At 37.7% G+C, this 23,181-nt stretch overlaps 1 protein-coding gene across 1 annotated transcript in view; it reads right to left on the bottom strand.

The window, feature by feature from the left end:
* Positions 1-23,181, bottom strand: part of grm8a (glutamate receptor, metabotropic 8a) — a 227,511-nt gene that overhangs the window by 99,004 nt on the left and 105,326 nt on the right. The window lies entirely within an intron of this gene.

Below are 23,181 nucleotides of genomic sequence, written 5' to 3'. Positions count from 1 at the left end.
ATTAGGGAGGAAAAAATTGCCATCAAAAACAATTACTCATGTAAAAGCAGTTCAATACTTTACATTACAGCTAATGATTCATCAGAGATATTGTTGGGCTTTAAGAAGTCAGTTTCAGTACAACAAATCTATCATACCATGACAATAAAGTAGAATGCTTGAAGAAAATGTGAATATCTTTCATCGTTGCATTTTCTCTGTCTGGATCAATTTGCCCTTTGAATAATTCTGATTTCACATCTATAGTGATTTTCCTGCCTTTCTACCTCCACTTTGCATCAGAAAAAGAAAACATTTTGCACCCACATGCTTAAACTACGGCCTAGAAGCGTACTTTTTGTATCCGCATGCATTACGAGGATAAATAGTCACAGAAATTCTGACATCTTAGAATTTCACTGGATTCTGGATGAAACCAAAAGAATTAAGAGTCCTTCTGCTGGTAAATATATTTTTAAGAGTTCAAAACAATTAATGACAGCAGAAATTTGTGAAAGAATTATTAAATATTACTTTAAAATCAACAGCTGATTGGTTTAGATGATCATTTGTCCTTCATAAATCAGATATTTGAAAACTGCTTTTTTTGTTTTTGTTAATTTACTCAGGTTACCTTGTGATTTAAAGTTTCATGATCTGAAACAGTTCTAACTTATTTGTGATTTAATTCCCTCTGCTGTAGCCCTGTCCCTTCTAGCTATGCCACTGAATATGTACCCTAAAATACACATTTCACACAAAATACATTTATTAGGGACATTTTTAAAACCATCTTGATACTCTGTTACTTTATCTTGTGAGACTATTGTGCCTAAACAGGTTTATCTGAACAGAATAGGTGATGTACTGTTTTTTGGGGGGTTTTTTAAATTAAAGAAAAAAAGAAACTGACTGCTGGTAGGTGAAAAATTGCCAAACGTCTTTCCATCAAAACCTGCTGGCAGCCCTTCACCATGCTTGAAAGACTGTGTGCACACACTGGGAACTAACACATCGCTCGGCGGCAGGTGACGCACATATGCGACATGCGGCTTCGCGAATGTGCGTGGACGCAAACGCCCACGAGTGTAGCCAAAAGACGACATATGGTCATTCCCGCCACAGGGAAGGGTAAAAAAGCCAGAAAAGCTTTGGCACAGCCTTCATAATATCAGCTTGAGAGTGTATGCTTGCTACTGCTCAGTGTGCCATTTCCGAAATCATCGGCCCTTCCAATCCACGAGGAGGCCACTTCGCCTTTGCACTTCAGTGAACTCATAACTGCGAACCAGACAGAGAGATGAACGAAGGAAAGACTGAAGGAGATGTGCACCAGCTGGAAGGGGTTTGAGCAGGAAAAACATATATAACAAAGAGAAATAACAAACTTTGAACTAAAAGCAGAGGAGGGAGGGGAAGGAGAAGACACCCAGGTGTGTGCTTGATGCAGCAGGGGAAAGTGATAGAGTATACATCAGACGAGAAATGTAAGTGTGTGTGTGTGTGGGGGGGGCGGCGGCAGGTGTAAGTCTGTGTAATATGCCTAAGCTTCTGGATTTGTCTCCTCAGAGCGATTCCGATGGAACAAGGAGCTTAAGGCTATCGCACTACAGGGATTTGATACACAAATGCACTGTGCACACTCAGAGTTATGCATACTTCCTGCATAAACATGTCAACGTTCACAGAAAAGTGCCTGCGCGTGGAAGAGTATGATACAAAAATGCAGACCGAAAGAAATGCGAACTGTATGAAAAAAAAAACCCGCTAATGTTTTCATTAGCCAAGCAGCATTATTTGATAACATTACCATGGATCTTTATGATTAGCCATTCTATTTAATAAGAATGTTAAAAATGGCAAAAAAGAATAAATTTAAGGTGGAAAGTGAAGCTTGTATGTCAGTTCTTATTTCAGACAGGGGTGAAATTATTTGGAGTTTGAAAACACTATTGGCAAGCTTTTTTCCTCTACTAGCCATGTACCTAAAGCCTGTTGTGTTGTTTTTTTATTGAAGTTAAGTATTTTCATGATTTCTGGGAAAAAGTGAACTATTTAACTCTTGCATATTAAATTTATATGTTTTTAATCAACATTTCAATACTTCATATTACACTGTTTCCTTTTAGTTTGGTTCTTATTGGAGTCTGCTAAGGCTTGAAAAATGCAAGATTATGACCCTTCACCCAAAATAAACAAGATCTAACCTGCATATGTTTCCGTCTTGTTACTTTTTTCAAAAATGACACTCATTATATAGAATCATTACACCGAGTGAAATAATTTATTATTTATGACTCATAGATAATAAAAAACTCTAAATTTTGTATTTCAGAAAATTAGAATATAGCATAGACCAAATAAAAAAACAAAGTTCATTTTTATGCAGCAACTGCACCTTCTGCATACATTAAGTCAATTTGTCATATTCTTGTCCTGAACCTTTACTGGCTGTCTGCAAGTTTATGCCCAAATGCATTTAAGTTCACCTGGAAAAAATTTAATTCACATTTTGAGAAAGTGTGAGCATGGATAGCTGTCTTATGTATGAAAGATTCATAAAATCCATTTTGAATCACAAATTTAGTAACCAACTTCAAAGAGTAATGTTCGGTCCCACCAAACTAGTTTAAGCAGTAGCTTAAAGCTCAAAGGCTAATTGGTAAGAGGCTTTGAACATGGGATTTATCTTAAATACACTTGTGAAAAGGTCATTTGCACAACATATTAAACACCCAACCATTTTCCATTTTCATTTCCCTCATGGCCGACATGGACCCAACATCTGTCCTGAATGGCCACAGGCAAGTGGTTTGGAACAAGTGGTCTCACTGTAGCTCCCAAGGTATTCCCAGCCCAGAAAGAAGATGTATCCTTAGGGTTCTAGGTATATCTTGGGTTCTTCTCTCAGTGGGAAATGCCCGTAGAACATTATAAGCAAGACGTTTGTTATCAGATGCCTGAACTACCTCAATGAACTACCTCAACTTACTGGCTGAAATGAGGACGATCATGTTCTTTCAGTCATCCTATCTTATAACTATAGGTAAGAGTCTGAACCTAGACGGACCAGTAAACAGAGAGCTTTGCTTTCAGCCTAAGTATGTTCTCCACTGTCTAGTGAAGTGTCAACATTACAACAGATTTGGTCCCAAACTATATATCCATCATCCACTTCAACTTGACTACAATCCGCTGCAGTTCACTCTGACGTCATGGACTGCAAATGCAAGCAGAACTATACTGTCCACAAAAAGCAAAAATGAAACCCAAACCCAACCAAACAAGACACTCTGCGCTACACTACCATGTCTTCAGATCCTGTCAATAAACACCACAAATAGGTTTGGTGAAAAGAAGCACACTCATGTTGGTTCTACAAGAACTGGAGGACATTAAAAGCGACCAAGGTAAACCCTACTTCCACTTCACCCACAAAATACCTGCAGGGCAAAGTCATAAGCTTTCTCCATCACAAGGCCCCTGCAGACCTTGTAGTCCAAACCCAGAAGCCTGTTGTCATGTGATGATAATGCTAACTACTGCCCTCTCATAGCCTATACTAATACGCATATAAATGGACTTCCCCTGTAGTGTGGCGCTCATTCAGGCACAGCTGAAAACAAACGTTTAAATTGCCTGAGGGGCTCCACAGATGAGATTTGACAAAGCGACCTGCTGGTATAAGAGCTTATTCATAATAGGCAACTAACACCTCATTAGATTAGGATGAATAATTGATGTGTGTTCACGGAAGGACAGAGAGATCAAGAGACAGTCATGGACCAACTGCTGACTGCCTGAAGGAGACTGAGAAATGAACAAATAAATAAGACAAAAGTTAGCAAAAGTTGGACTGCAAACGGAAACTGCATCTTCCTCTTTCTATTAAAAGCTTTTTTTGTTGTTGTTTTAGGTATGCTGTAGGAACAGCCGTGAGTATATGCAGAAATCAACAACAACCACGGCAAACACACAGGAAGCACAACGCTGTGTTGAGCACCATATTCTGCTGTATATTCTTCCTCATGAATTTAAAATAGGGTCAACCCCTTTTAGAGGAACAGGTGCACATGGTTAGCTTTTTCTTCCCCTCCAGATTTTTCATTTTTATGCCGCAAGAAGCTCATCACTACAAATTTTAATCCTGAATCGTTACCTGCCACCCAACCCTAAACAAATCATTTGTTTAAGTGCAGTATATGTAATTATCTCGTAGTTAATTGAAACTGGACTAATCCTCCAGAGGCAAATGAGTACAACTTTGTGTACAGTTATGAAATAGATGATAAGCTTTTTTTTAAACAAAGAAATAGTTTAACAAAAAAACAACTCACCTATCCACCTTAGTCTCTGCTGCCATAGAAACACAGCCAAATGGGAGAAACATAACTAATCAATTTAACCTAAGGGCTACATAAATACATTGGGAAGTCAATTCACAGGGAAAGCTCTTTTTCATTTTACTTAAACCTTGGAAAATAATCTGTCGTTAATAAGAAATAATAAATGGAAAAACTAAGAAAAAAAAAGTTTGTTTTTTTCTTCTCCATTGTTACTTTCCAACACAAACACACAAAAATCTTAAATGAAAAATGTATTGCCAAAATGTTTACTAATTGATTGCATAGAATACAGAAATTTATTTTAAAATATTAATTCCTTTTTATATTTATTTTATTTATTTCAAACGTGACAGTAGTATAAAATCATGCACAACAAGAAGGAATGCAAAAGACACACTTTTTTGTACCACAGTAATCTTAACATACTCGTAAAGGAGTAGGAAGAAGAAACTTATGAACTCCGACCCCACAAACTTATGCAATATTTTCAGATAGACCCTCATCCATAAATCAAATCAAAAAGAAAAATAAACAGGTTAATTAATTTTCAATTTTATCCGGGCTTACTTATGTCTAAGTAGGTACATCCATACCCAAACACTCATATGCGTTAGCCTCAATTTACATAAACACATTAGTCCTATCTCTCATCCCTATTGCTATAGCTTGTGAAAATGACCACCTTTTATTTCCTTTTAAATTGTATTAAATTTTGACTTTGTTCTAACTCCTCATTTAACTTGTTCCATAACTTTACCCCATGAATTGAAATACAAAAGCTCTTTCTTGTTGTTTGTAAACTGCGAATCCTTAAATTTGAGTTACCCCTTAAGTTATATCCAACCTTCTCTTTCAAAAAACATGCTCTATATGTGGTCAGGTAGCAGTTTATTAGATGCCTTAAACATAATTTGAGCCATTTTAACCTCTTCAAATTTAAGAATTTCTTTAAATATTCAAGTGGAAATACCTTATGGCGAAAGAAAGGATGCCAAAAAGACCAAGACAAGAGTATAGCAGGTTCTTCTGGATACTTAAAGCGGAGCAAAATCTCTGTGAAAGCATAGCCCCGCCCCAGACAATTTAGAAAAATTCCACGAAAGTGGGCTGAGCAAAGAGATAGAGGCACGGCCAGGTGTGTGAATGAGTGGAGGTGGTTAAGATGGGCAGTGGTCAGGACAAGAGAAAGCACCATTGCGACTTTGCCCTTTAGTGACCTTTCACACACCTCAACATTTTTTCAAAAAAATGCTACTAGTGACAAATATAGCGGATTATTTAATCATTTTTTGTGCTTTCGGAGGCTTCCGTAAAAACATGTAAAGCACCAGTCATTCTAAAGTAACCATCCTTTCTAAATTATCATCCAAATTCTTTAAACGCAAAGTAATTGTATTGTTTGACCACGAAATAATAAAATGTTCTGTAAGAAAGAATATTGTGGCTTTTAGCAAATAGTAATAAAATTATTTAACGATGTTGTGTTTCAGAACATCAAATGCCTTTAACTTAAATTTAAGTTTAAGTTAAAGGCAACAAAAGTAAACAAAGTGCAACTTTTAAATGAAGGTCTTTATTAAGAGAAAACAAATCCAATATTATAACAGCATTTAAATTGGTTTGATTATCTGAAACACTGAAGAGTGACAAACATGCAAAAAACAGGAAGTCAAGGAGGAGGCAAAGATTGTACACACCACTGCATATAAACATCTGATTTCAGATATATATATATATTCAACATTCTTCTGAGAACATTGTGAACATCTGAATACAACATATACCAGTTTCCTTTTTTAATTACAAGCAAAACAAACTAAATATGGAGGCATAAAAGCTGTAACCTTCATGTGAACACAAACATTCACAAAAACTGGAATGCTCAAGCAGCTATAAAGGGTTTTCACCTAAAATAAATTAAACATGTGCTACCAAGCTTGGAAGGATGCCTCTGTAATGAAAAACACAAAGGCAGTAAACACGAGGGGAAGAATAATACAAGGGGGAGAGGAAGTGAAGATGTAAGGCTGTGTCTAAGTCTGCATAAATTCCTATTTCTCTTTTGAATAATAACGGTTTCATTTTGGAGTGAAAAATGGGGAAGGCTGGAATAAGTGCTGAAACTTTTTGAATCCGTGGCTCCGTGCTCGCATGTGGGAATAAATTACTTTGTCAAGGGTCGAACCTGTGGAAACACAGCTATGTTTGTTAAAGCAGATAGCGTTGGAAAGGCCTCCAAGACCCAGTCATAGCCTTCATTTGTCAGGTTCTGCCGCCATTTGTGTCATGTAATTGGGTCGGCACCACCTGTCACCATCAACCCACCATTTAGATGTAAATACAAGGGCAGGCAATGTGAGAAAAGCACAGCACTTTGATGGGTCAGACTCCAATGGCTTTTTCTTTTCACAACTGAAACTCATTTTAGGTCTGAACAGTTGGAAACTGCTTTTGTAGGGAATATGAAGTACATAATGAAGTTTTGGATTAGTCAATCTTTATTCGAATGTTATAATTATGTCTTTTAGTTTGAATTTAAATTTTAAATGGCTGTCTTTGCTTTGCCATTTTTTAATCTCGATTTTCAGCTAATTATTTCATCCTGACCTGTCAAGAATGCCCCAACAATGTATTCTGGAAATAAGTTGAAGCAGAAGGAGCAAAAGGAAACTTTGAAAAACTGCAAACAAAGACTGGAAGTCGACAAGGGAAGTGTTCAGCAGTGGCTCACTTCTAAATCAAGTTCCATATTTATCATCCTTCACTTATCTCCCATTTCCTTTAGTTGTGTACAGAAATGGTTTGGAGATATATAATCAGATTTTTCTTCACAAAAGCTGCACGGAAGTTATTATATTCTGGTGTTTATGATCTCTAGGTAGTTGGGTTTTTTTTTTTATCACCGTCTTCTATAATGTTGCACTCTGAAGAATGAGGGAAAAAAAACTGTTCAAGCTGACTGTGGTGTCACAAAAGGCAGAGATTTAATACTACTGTGTGCCTTTCCAAGACTGGCTCTAAACATAAGGTACACAAGGGATAGACTGATACACTTAATGCAGCATAATCAAACAGAACCCCGCCTTTATTTTGAGCAGGGGATTTGCACCTCATATTTTTCTTACTGTCCCCAATGCCATTTAAACAATCTTGCCAAAAATATGAAAATGTTATATGTCCAGTTTTTAGTCCATCTCATATGATGCTGACTCCAATTTTGGAAAAATAGCACTGAAGGCTTTTTCCGCAAGCTTTTGGCGAGGGTTTATAAGCATTTTACAAAATTCTTCTGGAATTGCACATCTGAGGTTAGACAGCTGAGGTGCGACTCTTTGGCTCAGATTATTTTCTACAGAAGCTCTGGGATTCCAGCTTATGTTGTCACATAAGTTAGTCCTCATTGTGTATCCTGTGATTCAGAGTTTTTACCATCTCTGTTGTTTGTTTCATCCATGGTTTATACCCAACAATCAGTTTTTTATGTTGAAACCATCAAATTGTTAGGAAGACTTAATGATCCCAAGACAATGTTCTGGGCTGCAGTTGAGTGAGATTGATTGGGTTTACTTCCCATACAATACTAACTGTGTATGGTAACCAGCTAAACATTAACCTTCAAACAACCTGGTTTGTCACAGACATTTCTAAACTCAGTAGTAGGTACTGAATTAAGTCTTTTGCTGCCATATTAAAATTAACAGCTCTGCCATACTTAAGTTATATTTTCTAGTCTTCTTCTGACTGTAGCTAAGTGGAATTTAATTCTGTTAAGGTATATTTATACCTCCGTAAAACACAATGTATTAGAACGCTGGTGCAAAGTTCATAGATCTGATCAACTTTTTTTAAAAGTGCTTCTGTTCTACTAAACGGGTAAGAATTTTTAGGGCCAATTACTAAAATTGGCCCTAAAGAGAAAATATGGATATAGCAAGACAAAGAGGAACTTACTGATGAACAAGCTAATGCTTTAATCCCTTCAATTAAGAGTGTGGAGGTGCCAGAGGGTGGTAGGCCAACAAGTGAAAAAGCAAAGTGTGTTTCGGGGGGTAAAGTAGGAAGAACAGTGAAATGAGTCAGAGAGACTAGGGCTGGTTTCAGAGAAATAAACAGACACTGAGAAAGATTGAGATCATTGATTACTTTTTCCCTCATCCCAGCATCCCGACATGGATCGTTGTCTAAGCAACAATGCAATTGCAAAGCCAACAGAGTTGTAATTCTGCCCCCTTCAGTCCCTGCTAATCAGCCTCTGCCAGCTCCCCATCCATCAGCCCGTTGGCCCTTGTGTGTCTGCAGGGGTGTGTGCGTGTGTGTACTTATAATAGACTTTTTCGCAAATACAAAATAAGAGGACACATGGACGATAAAAGCAGACGTCCAGGCCCGTGTTTGCAGTAATCCAAGTTTGATTTATTAGTCTTGTGGCAAAACATAGCAGAAAATGCCCAAAGTACCTCCAGTAATCTGCTCTTCCAGGTGGAAATTCCTTGGGTGCTGCACACCTGATTTGATAGAGTAGTAAAGCTGCAGAAAAATTCACCTTAAATTATAGAGAATTTCACAAATGACGAGAGTTTACCACTTGCCAATTTGTATATGTACTTACTGTTCTATGAAAACAGCAGCAGGGTGATTACTGGGCAAGTAATTGGTCTGGTATGAAACTATGAATCAAAGTGTACGAATGTTTGCTTCTAAAGCAGCTAAGGGGATTGTAATAAACTTAAGTTGCCCAGTATGCAGTGCTTATGACAATTTGCCAAAAGGCAATAAAGCTGAACACAATCATGGAGATCCTGAACATTTTCACGTCAAAGTTCCAGATGTATCCAGGCTCATAATTTCTAAAACTCTGTTATACTGCCCCATTTTAATGTAAATACAAAAGTTATTTTCCACAGTAATCATAAGGAGCAATGATAAGTACTTAAAGAAAGGAGTAAAAGACATAAAGGAACTTCAAGTCAGAAGAGCTTGGCATGAAGGAAGAAAAAACAGAGAATAGACGGGAAGAATCAAAGAACAGAAGGACGACAAGAACAACCAAGAACAAAAATGGAGGAACAACCTTAGGATTAAAGGAAAGAAGAAAGAAGAATCTGAGGATGGCTTGGAAAGGTGGAACAACCTAAGGGCGGAGTGTAACGCGGGAATAACTCAAGGAAGGACGAATGAAAGAAGGCAACAACCCAAAAACAAATAAAAGGGATGGAAACCCCAAGGATGGATAGGAGGGAAGGCACAACCAAATGATGAAAGGATGTGATAAAACAATGGAGGGATGGACTGAAGAAAAGAACAAATGCAGAAATGACTAATCAAATGCATTACTTTCGCACATTGACAAAAATCAGACGGTCCAAACTTTGGTATGTACTACGATTTTCTTCTTATGCAAGCTTTATTTGCAAAGAATTAAGTTTCTAGCCAACTAGTCCTATGGAGATGCTGTGGTCAAGCAACAATCTGGAGTTCAACATTTATATCTATACTATGCAACCACTTATTTTTACACATGCAGAAACTATGTAAATTAATATGAATTATAAATTAATTAAAAAAAAAAACTGAGACAATGGGAAGTGTTGACATCCTGGAAACAAATGAGCTGTAAGGCTAATTGGAAAAATAAAACTTAGATTATATATTTCATACAGCTTTATAAAAGACATTTTTAGACTTCCAATAATTGATTTCTATATCTTCGTCCACTCATGTGGCATGTGAGCTGTGAGCATATTGTTGTTTTGTTGGAAAGGAAAATATTTGTCCTGGCAAGAAGCCTGGACAACGGAAACAGTAACCATGGACTTCTTGCATTAAACCTCTAAGAACGAGTAGTCTGGACAGCACCAGAATTATTAGCACCTTTACCCTTTCCGTATGCATTTCCATTTGATAAAACAAATGATACTTGGTGAGAAAACTTCCCTTCTGTTGCCCATCATTGACTTTTTTTGTTTTTGCTGCAGACAAGGTTTGTTTCTCCATAAACAGCTTGCAGTCGTCTTGTTTTTGTATTGTGTCAATGAAAAGCCAGCGACTACCCATATATTTATTAACCACTCTGTTGGTAATTGTCGGGTACGTCGTAGCTGTTGCAGAGAAACGGAGTGACCTGTGATCGTTTCACAGCACAGGCAAACTGCAAGCTTCTCCATAGCACCTGCTGTTGCACAAAATAGTGCATAATTGTGAAGTGGAAGGAAAATGATAAATGGGTTTCACACATTTTACAAATAAAAGTCTGAGAAGTGTTGCACAATGCACTCAGCCCCCCAACACCCTCCCTCCAAGTCAACACTTTGCAGAACCATCTTTCACTGCAATTACCATCACAAGCCTTTTAGTGTACAAGCTTTTGACATCTAGAGACCTACTCTCAACCTAATTTATGTCTGAAGTTTTATTCCAACGCATGAACATGTTTTATCCAACATTTTACTATACATTAGGTTCTATATTAAGGCTTGTTGTCCTGCTGGGGAAGATGAACCTGTGACTAAGCTGTTTACAGTCTCTTGCAAACTGTTTTTTTTTTCTGTCCTACTCTATTAATATTTGTTGCAACATTCTCAAGTCTTCTCTGAGGCAGAAAAAATTAGTTCTAAAAGCCTCCAACACCGTTCTCGTCTTCTGGATTCATGCAGTTTTCAGTTGAAGCTCTATTGAACTCTTAAAGCACCTCAGGTTTTAGATTTAAACAATTATTTACTCTAAAGGTGGCAAGCGCTGCTCAGAGTGGTGCTAGTCTGCACTGGATCTTAACATTTATTGTATCCATGACCCCAGAGTATCACTGTAGATACAATAGAGAGGACAAAAATTTAAAAAAAAGAGGAAAAATAATTGAAACATAAAGGACAGTAAGTGGAACACAGGGGGAAGATGCCTCAAAGTGCTTTTAAGGTGCACAAATGCATTCGCCGTGGAAAGTACACACATTAAAACCACACTTACATGCCATTCCCACCATCTTTGGTTACACACATACATAGAGATTCACAGACAAACATGCACACGTGAAACACACAAATGTCGCCACCTGACAGAGGCTGTGCAAGCCCAGATGCACATGTGTACCAACTGGAGCAGTGATATAGCTGAAATTACTTTTGGGGCTTTGCAGGTACAGACGTCTTTTTTTTCTTCTTCTTCTTCTTCTTTTTTTCCCTCTCAGGCTTATCTGCTGGTTGGCTTGAAGAGGCCAAATAGGGACAGAGAATGGAGGGCGAGCACACATATACATAGACTAGCGCGCACTAATACTCAATTTCTCTCTCTCTTCTTCACTTTGTCTGTTCCTCTGTCTGCCCGGCACCTTCTCTTGCTCCGTCATAAGGGAATATGAAGAGTTCTCACCTCTGTCAAGAAAACCACTGGAGCTGAAATGGACTCTGTACATGTAACTGAGGCACAGTTCAAAATACAGCACAGGCTCCAAAGCACTTTTCCCTCTGGCCAGCCATACAGCTGGAGCATTTAGCCTCTGGTAAACGCTGGGCTACTCTCAAACGTCAACTCATCAGGAAGTCTGAGATGTGAAAAAGAGATTCCCATTTTCTTCCACTGCATGCTGAAATTTGCTTGGCAACCATACTGACATGCCAGCTATAGTAGCTGCTTTCTGTTCCTTTAAAGTCCAACAAATCACTGCGACCGGCTCGAAAGTGCTAAAGTAGTTTTGCAGGTCAAAAACAGCATAGCAAGCTGCAGAGTTTAATGGGAAAGAGCACCTTTTTTTTTTCTATTGGATGTTTTATTGGGGAGGCTACAGGGAAGATTGCTAAAAATGGCTTTTTTGACTGGATGGGGTGAAATTCACTGCGCTGTTCGGGAAATAATTACCTTGATGACCTCTGGCAAAACTAATGCCATCCACAGAGGGCTGTTAACGTCTAATAGATACGGCCGGGTCCCACCGTGAAAGACAGGCAGTGTAAGGCAGAAACTCCATTACAGAATCTGGACATTTTTTTTTTCATTTCAGACAACATCAACAAAATATCATTTAACACTGTTGGGAATAATAAATATTAATATTTGACTGATAAATTGAATATGTTTTGCATTTTTATTTAAGAAAACTGGGATTTTACTTTTAAAATTTTCAGCTTTTTACCCTGGAATTGAAACAAAAGACAGAGATTATTTTAAAGTTTAATGATTTAATTTCTTTTCTCCACACAACAGCTGTAAACACCTAAAAATGTAGCTAATTTTTTAAAATAATAGTGTCATTTAAAAACCTGCATTGAAGTGCTTTACTGGTGTATCAGATTTACATGTGCTCTTATTTATGTATTTGGTGAACACAAAGCTAGCACCCTTATTTTCCTCATGAAGCAAAAAACAATGTAATCAAGGTCAAGAAAGCGTTCTGATATGTCAAATTAGTTCAGTACATGTTTAGAAACTAAGTGTAATAACTTCACAATTTGATAAAGGTTTTATTTCCATAGATATGCAACTCTAGATAAAGTTTTATATCGTTTCATTCTTCTAGTTCATAATAAAACTCGTTTTTAAATACACCAACAGCAATGAATGTAACAGCAGCTTAACTTAAAGTCACACTTGCAACCTTTTGGCTGAAACATTCAGAAGCATAGCAAATAGGGTAAAAATAAACAATATTAAAAAGAAAAAAATAAACATCTAAAAGCAGAGAGTGTTTTGGGCCCTTCACAAAACAAAGGCAGCTTCACCTTGAGATGAAAACCATGGCTGCTGTAATTAGTAACAAATGGATGGGCTGATGTGTGCCGTCGAAGTTTGTGTGTGTCTGTGAGTGTGGTGATAAATAAATCTTAAGTTGTGAGGAAAGTGTAATCAAGGACAAGAAACTGAGAGCAAATTCAACCCAGGAGACATTCACTGTCAGTTGAGTGAGTTAAAGCTTGTGTGTGTGCTTTACTGTTAGAATTTTGCTCCGTTGTCAAGGTATTTGTGGATAACAGGACATGAAAAATATCTTTTTCCAGTCAATTGATACAAACCAATATCATTAGTATTATTTTTAGATTAGTGACAGACACAGTTGAATCACATTTATGTGTCCAGTAAAAATAGTTGATTTTTACAGGATACAAGTTCACCAAAATCAGTTCTTTTTCTTTTTTTCTTCCACATTTAAAAGTTTACATACTTTTACGGAAACAGCCGGATAACGTATGGCTAAGTCACACCATTTGAGTTCATTAAAAGGCAAATATTAAAATGTATCTGATGCAACAACTCAAACACAAACTCTCCACTTGAGACATCATGAAAAAAAAAAAACCTCAAGAAATCAGCAAATATATCAGAGTGAAAATCGTGAACCTCCTCCATCCAGTTTGGGTCACCATCGAGTACAATTTTTCAGATGCTCAACAGTGCCATATTCATCTGTTCAAATAATTAAACCAAGTATAAACATAAGTGAAATGAGACGGCAAAATTGAACCACAAATAGTTCATGTGTTGGTAAGAAATGCGCCTAGCAACTGCAGAACAAAAACTAAAGCTAAAGTGAAGATGCTAGCTGAATCTGGTGTGGGAGGGTGGAATGAGTCTTCCTCTCACATTGTGTGAAAAGTAACTCGGAGATGAAAAACCCTCATTACAAACACAAGATATAATACAATATTACAGTTTTCAGGTACACCTAGGGACCAATACTGTAATGTGAAGGTAAAGTTCAAGCGTTTGGCTACAACGACCAGTTGCATTGTCATATTTGGAGGAAATATGGTGAAGCTTGCAAGCCTATGACAGACTGCAAAGTATGGAGGTGACAGCATTATATCGTGTGTGTGCCATCAAAGCCGATGGCAGCATGAGCAGAGAACGTTATGTCGAAAAATTAAAGCAACATCTCAAGACGAGTTAAAACTTTGACGCAAAAGTGCCAAAGAGGCTTTAGGACAACACAGTCGACGTTTTAAAATGGTCGTCATAAATCTTTCATTTGAGTTTTATGGATCAAAAAGAAACGTGAGCATAGCTACACCGTGGCCAACATAACTGGCTCAGTGATGCCATTTCCCTCAGAAGGAGTTGTTGCCAGAAAACTATCGAAGGATCGCAAAAATGTTTACCCAATTCAATAAACTGAAAAGGCAATTCCATCTAATGCTAAGGAACTGGACGACAACTTCTAAAGTGAAAAAAAAAAACAGAAACAAAAACGAAGTAAAAGAATCTTATTCTGGCATTTAGGAAGTGTAAAGATGGCTGACTGCAAGGTGAAAAAAATATTTCATAGTGTATTTAAATGTCCGGTTTCAAATGTATGGTAGATAATGGTGTATTCCCTGTTTGCTACCCCTGAATAAAACAAGATAAACCAGCAGCAAGACTTTGATAATGACGAGGATCGCCTCCCTTGCAGAGGAGCACGGGTGCCCTGACAGCACACACTAAAAGAGGCAAAGCTAAGCAAAAAGGCTGAAGATTACTGAAGAGCCAGAGAACTAATTAAATGAATTGGGAGATAAACATTTAATTATTTTCCCTCTCTCCCGCTCATTTCCTTCCCATTTCAAAGCCCTGCCTTCTAAGCTTCTGCAAAGCTGGCGGAGTCACAGAGAGGTGACTCCTGAACCAGTGAGTTCACCCCCTCTTAATTCCTTCACCTAAAGATTTCCAACCACGGTCACTAATGCGAGGATTTTACTTGATGCTTCTGTTCTTCTCTCCTCTTATGCACTCCCACATCTCTTTATAGTCGTCCTGCAGCGAGCCTGAAAGTAGATCTGGTGGTTTAAATCCCAACTGGATTCCACCAGGAGGGCAGGAAGTAGAAAAAAAGGGGGGAGGAGGGAGAGACAAAGAGGCAGGGGCTTGATTTAGAAGATGTTTTTGGTGTGTTTGGCTGCCACCTCTTGTTTTACAGTGGACAAATCCACACACTTTGGTTTAGGATCAGTCTCATCCGCTGTGTTTGCCACACAGAGGGTCAACGGTGGAGTGGCATCGTGATTAACTGGACTATTCAGCTGATTTTTTAAACTTACTTTTATGAACTGCTCTGGTAATAAAATGAAGACACTGCTTCTCTAAGCCCTATTGTCTAATGTAAGCTGTGACATTATGCATGTTTTACAGCAGCTCCTCCCACAGCTCTTCCCTTGAACACACACTCCACACTTGACCTTTGCGTTATTTGCTCATTAACCTTTCATAATCTTTTTTTTATTATTATTGTGTACAGATGCACACGATTCATTTTATTTTGCACAAAGTCCATGAACGGTTATTAACGATGAATAAACATGTTTGGAACATGCTCACTGAGCTGTGGCTGCTACTAGTTCTGCATGACTGCAAACCCATAGCTGCGGGTGTAAGCATACATGCTGAATATGCTGTAGAAGTCACGGTGAATATGTTTCAGGATGTGGGCACGGTCAAGCAAAAGGTATTACTGGATTAAGCTCGGGATGATTGAACACTTGAAGAGAAGCCATGGAAAAGAAATGAGTCATTAGCGCAACAACATTACGTCTGAGCAACACTTGAGTTTAACAAGCTAAGATTTCTGTCAGAAGCTGTCTCTTTTCATAACCACAAAGTCCTACTTAAGTTGCATGTTGGGATTTCACTTTTCATCTACTTTGTTTGACCTTTGGAAACTTACTCTCACTGGCCACTTTATTAGGCACGCCCGTTTTGTTGCTGCTTTGCAAATAGCGACTCGACCAATTGTAATGAAGGCAACGTCCTGAAGTTTAAATGAGGGAGAGCGGGGTTTGAAGTTACTTTGAACATGGCATGGTTGTTGACGCCAGACAGGCTGGTCTGAATATTTCATAACCTGCTAGGGATTTTCAGACACAATCATCACTCAGATTTACAAATGACGGTCTGAAAAAGAACCACAAAAACACAGGAGACTGTGGCTAGAATTCACACAAAATGACAAACAGGCACATACAAACAGAAACACTTTTGTTAATTTGATACGACTCGATTTCTGCTGCAAAATTAAGATGGTAAGATCAGAATTTAATGTAAAAAAAAAATTAAATTAATTTATATTCACTTGAAATCAACTGCTGGGTATCACAAAAATATTTAATGTTGATGTTAGAGCTGAAAATTGCAATGATTGTATCAATTATGAGCAATTCACATTTTCCAGTTTATTTCCTTTTTGTATAATTAAGTTCTTGCCACTCTCTGAGTTTAACATCTCAACTGCTGAAGAAAGACTTGAAGAGCACTTAGTTCATTCAACTGGCCAAATATATTACTGATGCAAAGACTGAGTGGCTGACATTAAAAATATAACATTATAGTAAATATTGCCTCCAAACATTTCTGAAACAGATAATTGCAATTAGATTTTGGCTCTCTAATCTATGGTTTCAGCTGATGGTCTGTGTCATGATGTAGAGGACATTTTTTGGCACACATTTCCCCCCTGTTTACATGTTTGACAACAAACAATGGTCTCATGTGAAACTATCGACAGTTATCAATTAACATAGAAAATCTAAAGATTTTTACAGAGTAATTTCAGATTGCTAAATTTAGCTAAAGCAAAGTCACAGCCTGAATAGCTGGTGCCTTTCACAGCTCTGATTATTTTGTTTCTAAAAACCAGAAGTGTTAAGGAATCGTTCTACTTCAGGTGATGAAATTATGCTAATTTAGTTCCCATAATAGTTCACACTTCTTGACCAATAATTTGAATGCAAGTCCCATGGTTGAACTGTTATTTTTCTTCACTGCGATAGCTAGGTAACTGAATTTTACAATATGTCTCCTACCTAAGTTGTCGGTTTCCATTTGTTGCACTTTCCTATGCTTTGAGCTAGAATTTATGAACACTTCAGTCCAGATTTTCACATCATTTGCCATCTTATTGCAACTACAAATAGTCCAATTGAACTCATAAAAGGGGGCAAGGAGTACTTGTCACCCAAGACGGGAGGTCACTGAAGCACAAGCAATTGCCAACACAAGGCGATGAGATAAGGCAACTCTAGGAATGTGCTTTCTGTTGTAGAATTTTGCAATGCAAAGGCAATATATATTCATTTTTAACATTCAGTACCAATGTAGAGGCTAAATCTCTGATCTTGTAGCATATCAACTGAGTGGAAGTTGATGGGATCAACGAGAGCATCCAGGCTTTGAATTGATTCATTCGTCCCTGCAACTTAAAGTCCAAGTCTATTTCCAGCTTTCCCCTAAAGCAGCTCTTGCAAAATAAAGATACTGCTGACTACTGCGGGAGCTCAGCTGAAAAATTAGTCGTGCACAGATCCTTACAAACTTCTCATGGGAGTGGCACAGCACTGCAGCTGTGCAGGAGCAAATGCAAGTAGGACATGGCCAGTTTCAAAGAATATGTTTAAATGGCAAATATTTTTATTTTCTTAGTAAAGAGGAAGCATGGGTCAGGAATCAAGCAACAATCACTAAACTTGAACAAGCACCTAAGACGTCACACTCGGGGGAAGTTTGACTCAGGCTAATAAGCCCCGAGCACCTCTGGAACCCTTCAGCTGATTAGAATGCACGTATATAATCATGAAAATGCTCTCTTTTACATCCACACTGTCAAGAAATAAGTGAAAAATTACACACCAATTTCTATGACTGACTGGTGATAGTAATCAGATTGCCTCGCAATTATTACACTTTAATCACAACATAATCGCCTTGAAATTCCCATGGCTGTTTGTGCGGGGGTTACAGAATCCATCCAAGAGTCTAAACACAAAGAAAAGTGACCACCTCTGATCCTGAAGAGCAGGAGGTTCATAACCTTGGAATTGATGGAGAGAGTTTTATACATATATTTATTTTCCACAGATGTCATTTATTGAGAAGTTTACATACTCCTAATCATTTGGGAATGGCCAGATCAGGATGTCTTCTCTCAGAAAGCCTTTGGTTAATTCATAGGAAAAGCTGCAATAACTTAGTTGGAGAATTATGTTTCACTGAAATGTGTAAGTAGACGAGACAAACTGATCAGGGAGGCTGTCTAGGGAGATTGAAGGGTGTTGCAAGAGCATTGACCAAGTGCTGGTTGTGCAACAACAATATCCTGAATTCTTCATATGTCTGAACAAGGCAGTGGGATGGGAGGAGAGAAGCCTTTTTTTCTCCAAAGAAAACACCCAGACCTAGAAAAATAACCCTCCGAACTGTTAAAGGGAATACGTTTGATGAAATAAAAGTAGGTCACAATTCTTAAGTTTGTTGGGTACAACAATAATGCTGAGTTTTATCAAGCAAACACCATACCCTTGGTGGAAAAGGAAACATTCTTTTTTTGTTTTTTTGGATGCAAATTAGGTTTTAGTGAAATTGTGATTTGTCAAAACTGAACACACACAGTGAGTCAAAGCATATATACAAAAAAAATTTAAATAAAAATCCATTTCTTCACCACAAAATTAAGGCTTTGGAAAAGCCAAGCCAGGATGTATGATTGAATTTCAAAGAACATCTCCAAGCTCTCCTGAAGAGGCCATAGGGCCAAAGATATTCTCACAATTTGATGGCTTGAGGAAGGCAGAGTGAGAAAAAAAAAATCAAATCAAACTGTCCTGCTGAAAGACTGTCAAAGACGACTGAAAACTTAAACTGACTCTTAAGGTACTATGTAGAAGTACTTTAAAACAAAAGGAAATACAGTATAATCACCTATATTACATGCTTAGTAGAATATATTTCAGGAAGTGACAGAAAATGTGTCTAAAGTGACATTTACATTACAAAAAAAAACAGACTTTAATTATAGTAAAATAAATTTAGCCTCAAATAATGAAGAGTGAAACTAAGCTGGTAGCAATAGAATGCAGCTGTTCCTCATGTTTTCTGTGAAAGATTAAGGTGATTATTAGCCAGCAACATTCATGGATTATGGGCCATTAATGGATCATAACAATCTGTTCAGGTTAGCTACAGCTTCATAACGAGCACACGGATGTCTCTCCAAGTGAAAAATATACTTAACAACTTTGGATGATTTCAGAACAAAATAAACATAACCTCCAACATGTTCTCACCGTTAAGCTGCCTCATTACAAAGAAACTATTTAGTGGAAAAGAAAGGTTTCAAAGGCGGATTGAAAGTTATTATTATAGAGAATTTTCTAGCTCAGATTGAGAAAAACGAAAACTCTTCTAATTACATGTGGCGTAATATACGGTGAAGGTCAACCCTGCATGGATGATATGTGCTTTGGAAGAAAAAAAAAAGATTTGATCTGTTTTTGCTGTGCTTGGGTGTTTCCTCTTTCTTATCTTATTTTTGTCCTCCCTCTTCAGTCTCATTTTGCATGCAGCTCGCGTTGCATCTTTGTTACAAAAGCACACTTTAAAGTCTTCCTTTCGTTACTTTTCAATCTTTCTCACGCCGTCATGTTCTTCAATGTTTTGCCAGCGCCGCTGTCCCTTCATCCTCTCGGTTGGCTTCACATCTACAGAGCTGCAGAGTAAACAACCGACTGACTGCTGTCATAGCACCTACCCCCTCCAGTGTTAAAAAAAAAAGAAGAGGAAAAGAAAATAGGCTACAATGTCCTCCACTCCACAAAGACACACTAATGCCCAACACTGCTTTGCACATATCCAGAGATCTGACACCACAAAAAATATCTATGTGCTGACTGTCGCAGCGTGCGGCCTCGGGTGCGGCGGCTCCAGAGACGCAGGCAAACAAAGATGGACACATAGACCACAGAAGAGATGCACAGTGCTGTCATCTTGAGTGCAGCACAGAAACAGTGCAGAGAAGAAGAAAAAATAGTGATACTGGGGAAGACTGAAGGGAAGGAAAAAGTGATCAAAATATATCAAAAGAGAGGGATTTCGACTGACATCCCCTCAAATGGATTCTTTAATCATCTTTAGCTCCGTCAGTCTGTAAATATTTGTCAGCGCCCAGCGATAAACATTTGAGACATAAACAGACAGCATTTTGATCTGTCAACACTGCTTAGATAATTTCATAAACTGATCTGAGGCTGCATTCGTGCAGCTTGATGCTCTCGAGAGTGCAGAGATCAAGCGGGCTTTTGAAATTTTAATCAAAACAGACAAGTGATCCATCTCTTTGTGATTCTATCTTTTCCGCTGCTCTGCCACTCAGCTTTATGAATGCAGTCCTCCGAATTAATTGAAAATTTAGTCTATTGCTCATGCAATTTTAGTTAGGTAGTTCTTTACTTTAGACCAGGTTAGGCAAACACATTGTTAAGCTTCTCAGGGATCGTGGCTCACGGGAAAATCCAACTGTTAACTCCAAGGTAACTGGAAAACATAACAATAGAAACCAAACTTGATGCCAACCAGATTCATTACAATTAATAGCGGGTTTGAACTCAAGAATACTGCAACTGAATCAAATATACCTTCAGGAAAGCATTAGTATTAAGGTATACTTTTAGCAAATATTTATTTTTCCGTTGAATTGTACAAATACATAATACATTAGAAGTGTCCATGCTTAGTGATTATAATGTAAAAGTCAAACGCTTCAAAATGTGATGTGTATACTTTATATTCACTGATGTGTATTTTTAATCCTTCTCAACCAATTTTGGTGCTTCATTCCTTATTGCATCCATTCATCAATCTGACTTTTCACAGACTTTCAACACATTGATTAACACTTATCCAGGATTCGCAAAAGGCCTTTATGATGAGTGGAAACCGAGAGAAATGTACTTTTATCCAAACTAAAGGCTCCCTGCAGATAGTCTGAGCCTATAGAAATGATCTAAAAGATATTTTTTTTCCATTTCAAAGCTCTAGTATTTTAACTTAACTCTAGCATATTATGATATTTAGCTTTTTTTTTCCCTGTTTTTTTTTTTGTTTCATAATTAAATTCAACAAGGTGGGTATCGATTCAGATTCGTACATGATACCAAATGATGAGGAGAATATGTAATTTCATTCAAATAAAAATATCTAGAGACTTAAAGACTTTTAAAAAGGAGTAATGAGAAGTCGAACGGTAAGTTTTAACATTGACCCAAATTATTAACCTTAAGTTAATTAGAGTTTTTCATTCACCAACAGAGGCACGCTTTTAATTATTGAGACTTTGGATCAATTAAACAGCTACACAAAGTCCAAATTAACATTCCAGTCTGTTTTGGACATGCAGAACTTGTAATGATTTTTTTTGCAAATCATTACAAAGCAGATGAATGAGATTACTAAGCGGCTGTGATTATCTTATTGGCTAGTTTTAATATAGTCTTTTATTTTCAATGGAAGTTTCTATGTTACGATTCTAACTTGAATATGTAAATGTAAATACTCTAGACTCACTGTTATTCATTTCAACTGTGCAACAACAAATTTTCTTTCAGACCAGTTTTGATTTGACTGAAAGTCATAATATTTCATGATTGCAACACCTCACAACACATGAAGTTTCACCTAGCTTTAATCGTTGATACACAGTACCCCACTTAAGTCCACAAAACAATACGTCTGAAGTCCATTTTGGAGTTGACAAGGCTATAATTTTACTTTCATACGATCACATCAGAGCTGCCACGCTGCAATACAAAATGCACGGCAAGAGCACAACAGATTGAAAGAGGTAAAGCTGCTGTCAGCACAGAGCGCCGTGGCAAAAAACTGAGCAGCCTGAATCTGCAGCCAGCCTCGGAGACAGCAATAATGAGAGGAAAAGGAACAGTGGGATCAACTCGACAATGACAGCATCACTCTGGGCTGATTTTACTTTTTACTTCATCTCATGTCACAAGTGGTCACAACATGTCATACCGTGTGACAACAACATCTGCACTGTAATTAATGTCAAAAAAGAAACATGAAATAGTGCTTGGAACGGAGTCAAGGCCCCCATGACTGTAAGCCACATTAATTATGAGTCCTGCCGCCTTGAGATTGCTGCGGGGATTCAATCAACTGAGAAAGAAGAGCTTTTCACACACTATAAAGCAGCTGTGTACTGTAAGAATCACTTATACTAATTAGAAGATGCTTTATTCTCTACTGTCGTGCATCTCATTCAGTTAGTTTGCGTTTGTGGATATAATTAAAGCATCACCATATCACTATAGCAGTGAGAGGAGACGTTTAGAGCTCTTTTATAATATTTTACTTCCATCCAGTGGTATTTATTACAAGTGGAAACCATAAAGAGGGCGGGAACGATGGGAGAAAGAATAGAGAATGTAATCCAGCTGAGAACAGGAGGTCAAGACTCGATTCTCAAACACTGAATGCATGGCGGTGAACTTTGCCAACATGAGGTTATTGCTTGAACAAAATTGTGCACCCTTAAAATAAGAATGCAGACCATAAAAAAAAAACCAGAGATGGAGTTGGAGCTTAAAGGCTCCGAAATGTCAACCAGTCTTAAGAATTAAATGAGCAAAACATACTAGATTATCTGCGCTAAGCACCCTGTGCCCTCCAACCTGGGCGACACCCAAAAAAGACATAGAAAGCAGGAAGAGTTGCTATAGAGGACGAAGCATTTCCTAACAGCATCATGCTGTCAAGGGTTTTTTTTTGTTGGCTCCTTCCATACTCTTCATTTTTAGCGCCAAAAACTAAAAATGAGTTCAATTCAATGCTTAACTCAACACATTGAAGCTAAACACGGCATACATCAAATATTTTTCATGCATAGAAAACCTTAATGCATACTAAGGTGATATTGCAGTTTAAGCATCTCCCCATACTGATTACAGTGATGTACTAATGACAAAGTTGTGTTATACTGTATTGTGCATCCCTAATTTAAAACTAGGAATCCTTTTCTTTTCAGTTCACAGCTCTACCCTACTTTGTCTTGCTCCATCGTCTCAGACCCAATAAAAAAATCATAGTTTAAACGTAGGATGAATATATTTGC

Source organism: Xiphophorus couchianus, chromosome 17 (genome assembly GCF_001444195.1).
Source record: "Xiphophorus couchianus chromosome 17, X_couchianus-1.0, whole genome shotgun sequence".
NCBI lineage: Eukaryota > Metazoa > Chordata > Actinopteri > Cyprinodontiformes > Poeciliidae > Xiphophorus > Xiphophorus couchianus.
The sequence above is the reverse complement of the archived record's forward strand: the minus strand, read 5'-3'. Positions and strand labels throughout refer to the sequence as shown.